At 43.6% G+C, this 5550-nt stretch overlaps 1 non-coding gene across 1 annotated transcript; it reads right to left on the bottom strand.

The window, feature by feature from the left end:
• Window positions 1–87: 87 nt before the first annotated feature.
• On the bottom strand, window positions 88–194 carry LOC125924049 (U6 spliceosomal RNA). Its single transcript, XR_007458236.1, has one exon. It is a non-coding gene; the product is annotated as a U6 spliceosomal RNA (small nuclear RNA).
• Window positions 195–5550: the final 5356 nt, after the last annotated feature.

The following is a 5550-nucleotide window of genomic DNA, read 5'->3' as shown; positions in this document are numbered from 1 at the left end:
TTCGAGAAGAATGCTGGTGCAATTTTGATTGGGATTGCATTGAATGTGTAGGTTGCTTTGGGTAGTATTGACATTTTGACAATATTTTAAAATATGGAACGCTTCACAAATTTGTGTCTCATCCTTGTGCAGGGGCCATGCTAATCTTCTCTGTATCGTTCCAATTTTAGTATATGTGCTGCCAAAGTGAGCACTGAAGTCAGACATTTAACCAGCTGAGTCACCCAGGCGCCCCTAAGTTGGAATTCTTAAGTGGTTGTAGGAGTTACTTATTTGTCTTTGGATGTTTCCCATGTATACATGAGGTATGCATGCGAATCAACTCCTGTTTTTGTCTTGTTAATCTTTTATTCCAGTGGCCTCAGCTGAGAAATCAGAAGAGAAGGAAACTTACTTTTCCTCCTGTACAGTTTCCTTGATTTTTCACTTATAGGCTTTAGCTACTGGCTTACCACTTCGCAAGTTAGGGATTTGGCTCTCTTCCCCTTTCCCCATGAAACACATGCACACCCTTCCCATCCCTTTATCCTTCTAATACAGTTACATCATTAATTTTCCTTAGATCTTTATTCAGTAAATGTAATTCATAGCATTACGACCATGTAAATGCTACCCTGAACTAAGCCACGTATTAAACTATAACGACTTTTGCTATCCTGAACAACTTTTTTTAATTCCCTGGATAGTAAGTGTATTAGTAGTAGATGCACTTACCACAAATTCAAACACAAAGTCTCCTGCAATGATATACACATCTTCTCAAGACACTTAGAGCATCCCATATTTTATCAATCTGATCCTCTTGAAGAAACACTTCCCAGATTCTCTGCCATGTTCCAGTCTGGACTGTTTTGTTCTCAACAACTGGGGTGGAGCTGTCATCCTGAGGATTCCCTTCATTTCTCTTGAGTCGGATCTCCCGTTTCTTCTATCTTGAGTCTTCATTCTTGGTTTGTTCCCTTGTTTTGGTGAAACATACCCTTCAGTCGCTCCCTGATAAACACATGGGAAATACACTTTTTGAAACATTGCCTTTCTAAAATGTCTTTCTTCAGCCCTCATATGCAACTGCTCTTTTGTCATTCTAAGATAGAAGTGGTTTGGGGGCACCTGGGTGGCTCAGTCAGTTAAGCGTCTGACTTCAGCTCAGGTTATGATCTCACGGTTCGGTTCGTGAGTTCCAGCCCAACGTCGGGCTCTGTGCTGACAGACAGCTCAGAGCCTGGTGCCTGCTTTGGATTCTGTCTCTGTCTCTCTGCCCCTATCCTACTCACTCTCTGTCTGTCTCCCTCCCAAATATAAAAAATCAAACACACAAAAAAATGTTAAGGTAGAAGTGTTATTCCTCCAAGGGTTGAAGGCGTCACTTTCTCATCTTCTAGCCTCTGGTATTACTGTTGAGAAAACTGATGACATTTTATTTTGATCCCCTTATCTTTTTGGCAGTTCACTTTTTCTGTTCTCTTTTCCTGAAACTCCTGTTACTTAGATATTAAGTCTTGTGGATCCATCCCCCGATTTTTTTACTTTTTCTCTTTTACATCATTTGCTCTACTGTTGAGGAGAGTTCTTCAATTTTATCCTCCAATTTGTTACATTTTTCAAAATTTCCATTATGTTTCTGAATGTCTAGAGCTCCCTTTTCTTCAAAAGTTCTGTTTCTACGTCATTCTTTTGCTGTCTCAAGGTTGAAATATTTCTTCTTGCCTCACTGAAGATACTACTGATGGGTTTTTGTTTTAAGTTTCTTCTCTTTGAATGTGTCTGCTATTTCTCATGTTGCTTTTTAAATGTTGGTTTGTCTTGGTCTGAATCTCTCACATTAGGGTTTCCGCACCTGTAAATCTTGATCATTTGCTCATGAGAGTGAATTTGTGGCTGGGGCTTTTCAACAGTGAACTTCACCCGAGGGTCATCATTTTCCCAATGAAAACCCATCATCGGTATGTGTAAGACTCTCTTCTTGGGCTGCTCAGATTCTCCAGGGGAACTTTCCAGTCTCCTACCTTAAAGACAATGGCCTGGTTTCCAGTATTCTGGGAGCCCAGGAGATGGGGAGGACTGGGGTCCCAGAAGCCAGTAAGACTGTAGTTACTCCAGCTCCCAGTTCCTAGCACAGCATCCACCTCCATCTCTGCCTACTGTCTTCCAACCCAGGGACCTTCTGTTTTCCTGTGCAGAAAAAAAAAAAAAAATCTTCTAATTCTGTGAGTGTGGAGGAGGCCAAGTGTCTGACTGCACAAATTGGAGAAGGTGGTCTGGGGATTAAAATGTTCTTTCAAAAGCTTCCAACAAGGGGTTCCTGGGTGGCTCATTTGGTTCAGTGTCAGACTCTTGATCTCAGCTCAGGTCTTGGTCTCAGGATTGTGAGTTCAAATCCCACGCTGGGTTCCATGCTGGATGTGAAGCCTACTTCAAAAACAACAACAACAACAACAACAACAACAACAACAACAAAACTTCCAACAAATCCTCTTTCTTTAAACCCCTCCCTTGACCCCCATTTCCAGAGGTACTCAGTGTCACCAATTCATAGCCTTTGTAGATTTGTGGGTCAATCCACTTTCCTCACTGATGATCTAGGATTCAGCTGTCTCAGCTCTGCTAAATCAGCACTTGTTTATTTGCTTTCCAGATTCCAAAAGTTTGCTGTGATTTTCTCCTCTCCCATTTTCCCTTTGCCAGTAAAAATCTCTTCTATTGTAGTTTCAGAGAGACTTCCGGAGAAAAGGATATTAGATATTGCGGTCCTTACCTGGAAGCCACCGTGTAACTCATGTTAGTTGCTTACGAAAACAAAACGATGGGGCCCGTGGGTGGCTCAGTCGGTTGAGCGTCAGACTCGGCTCAGGTCATGATCTCACAGTTCGTGGGTTTGAGCCTCGCATCGGGTTCTGTGCTGACAGCTCAGAGCCTGGAGCCCGCTTCGGATTCTGTGTCTCCCTCTCTCTCTGCCCCTCCCCTGCTTACTCACTCTCTCTCTCTCTCTCTCTCAAAAGTAAATAAATATAAAAGGAAACAAAACAAAACACAAAAATAACAAGAATGATACAGAGCCCTGATGCAGGAAAAAAATGTTCTGTTGATGTTGGGATATAAACTGAATCCTATTAAAAACTTTAAAAGCAGTCAAGATAAACCTTCTGACCTTGAACCAGTGAAACTTTCTTTGAACCTAGGGAGCAAGTCCACTAATTAAAATAAATGTATAAGGCATCTTGGTATGTAGTCTCCTACCCCTATGGTGTTTGTTAGGCAGTTCCCCAATGCTGAGTCTCTTCCTTATAATTCTCCCTGATGTTAAGTTATCCCTCTCCTTTGCTTCCTGGCTCTCAATAGCTGTGTGTCAGTCTCAATAACTCGGGCTCGACTATGTAGCAGGTTCAAGGATACCTTCCCTTAAACTTAGCCCAGAGCCGGTCCTTAATTGCCACTCCTTAGCTCTCTTTTCTCTGGGCCCAGTTACATTCTAGAGCCAAGGATATTTCAAACATAAGGAACACCAAGTCTTACAAGTATGATGGAATGAGCTGAGGCCTCCCTCGCCACCCACCCACCCTCACGGCTCAGGCATCTGCAGCGAAATTAATCCCAGGAAGGAGGCAAGTGCTCCTTTGGCACCATTATGTCACAGCTTTTATTTTTACGAGAAGCAGAATCAAATTATGTTCATAGGGAGGAACATGAATGCTTCACTGAAGACTAGAGTGTTGAGGGGTGCCAGGGTGGCTCAGTCGGTTGAGTGTCCGACTCTTGATTTTGGCTCAGGTCGTGATTCCAGGGCTGTGGGATCGAGCCCCATGTCAGCCTCTGCACTGAACATTGTGCCTGACTGAGATTCTCTCTCTTTCTCTCTCTCTCCCCCTTTTCCCCTCTTATGTTCTTTCTCTGTCTCACACATACACACAAAAGACTAGAGTGTTGATATTTGGAGGAAGTTTTTGCATATGTTGGTAAAGTGTGTTTTCCAGTTGATAAATTAAGGAGGAAACCAGCCTCAGCCATTGTAAGTGGAAAGAAGACAATGGGAGCCCGATTTTCTGCTACTTCCACCACTTATGGGACTGGGGCACCCATATGCTTCTACTGCCAGCAGACGCCTGCACAGAGGAGAATTCTCACTAATATCTAGCCAAATCCTGTGATGGCGGAGTATTCAAGTCGCGAGGTGACAGTGGGTAGCATGCCACTTTACTTTGTGCAGAGGAGTGGAACTTTCCAGGGAGGAAGGTCTAAGGATGCTGTTTGAGGAAGGCCGAAAGAAGAGAACATGGAGGAGAAAGAGGATGTTCAAGTGAGAGAGAGTTAAGGAAAGAAGGAATATTCACAAGGACACCCCCTTCCAACATGGAATCCTGAGAATAGAATGAGGGGATGAATTAGCTCGCACCTCCAGTCTCCCTCAAGTGAAATAATGACTTAGGTCTTCATCAAGGTGCAGTATGGGCTCGATCACAGCATGTGAGTTCCCTTGAGGAGGACAGGATCCCCTCCTGCTCACCTCTCAAGGCACCAGCCACTACCAGGTAGAGAAAGCAACAGACAGCTTCTAAAGCCTGACAGATACAAGATCAATTCACATTAATCCCCTCTACCCACATACACCCACCCAGGAGACAGGGCTGGACTGGGGGATAGAAGGAAAAGTACTTGGAATTGGAAGATAACTTTGTTCGCTTTCTTCCTTCCTCACTAAAGATTCCATCCATTCCATAATACAAAGTCCTTTGGATATCCTGGTGACTCTGTTTAGTCCTGAATCCACGACAGAAGCCCTGCCTTCTGATGTTCAGGGTAAGGCTGGAGGCATCCTGGCTACCAAGACAGAGTCTTGCATTTGCATTTATACTCTTACCTAAAATATCTAGAGTCCTTTTCCGTATGTTCTTTCACCTGATTTTCATCACAACACGAAGTTGTTAAGCATTCTAGCAGGAAATCCACAGCTCGGTGCAGAGGAGCAAAGTCTCCTGTGTCATCCACTCTGGGCGTCAGAGTTATTAGTCACTAGTCAAATTAATCGGAAACGCATCCTGCTGCCATTGGCTGCAGTCCAGGAGATGCTCAAAGGGGACAGGCAGGAAGTGACCCAAGAGCTCTTGCTCTGTCAGGTAGAAGAAATGTAAATCAACACCCTCTCTAGAGCAACCCGGTAGACAGAAAAGAACACAGATGCTGGAGAGAGCCTTTACATTAGAGACAGAAGACATTCCTGGGATATGTTACATACTCCATCGAATGAATCAACCCTCCATAGAAATACCATAGGGCAGTTAACTTTTCTTGAAATGCATCCTGAGGACTTTCCATATTCCTCAAGCTGCAAACACTAACACAGAACACAATTACCCCTGTGAAATGTACAGGAGGAGTCCACACAATGGACACAAATAAATCAGACTTACTCCTGTACATTGGTCTCGTAATAACCCCCCCAAAAATTCAGCAGCTAAGTTACTACATTCATAAAACTTTGGTGTTGTTCTTAAACAGTGAGAAACACAAACATTAAATCCTCAGATGTCAAGCGTTGGCTGGAGTAAAGGTCTG

This window comes from Panthera uncia, chromosome B1 (assembly GCF_023721935.1).
Source record: "Panthera uncia isolate 11264 chromosome B1, Puncia_PCG_1.0, whole genome shotgun sequence".
In the NCBI taxonomy this organism is placed as follows: Eukaryota; Metazoa; Chordata; class Mammalia; order Carnivora; family Felidae; genus Panthera; species Panthera uncia.
The sequence above is the reverse complement of the archived record's forward strand: the minus strand, read 5'-3'. Positions and strand labels throughout refer to the sequence as shown.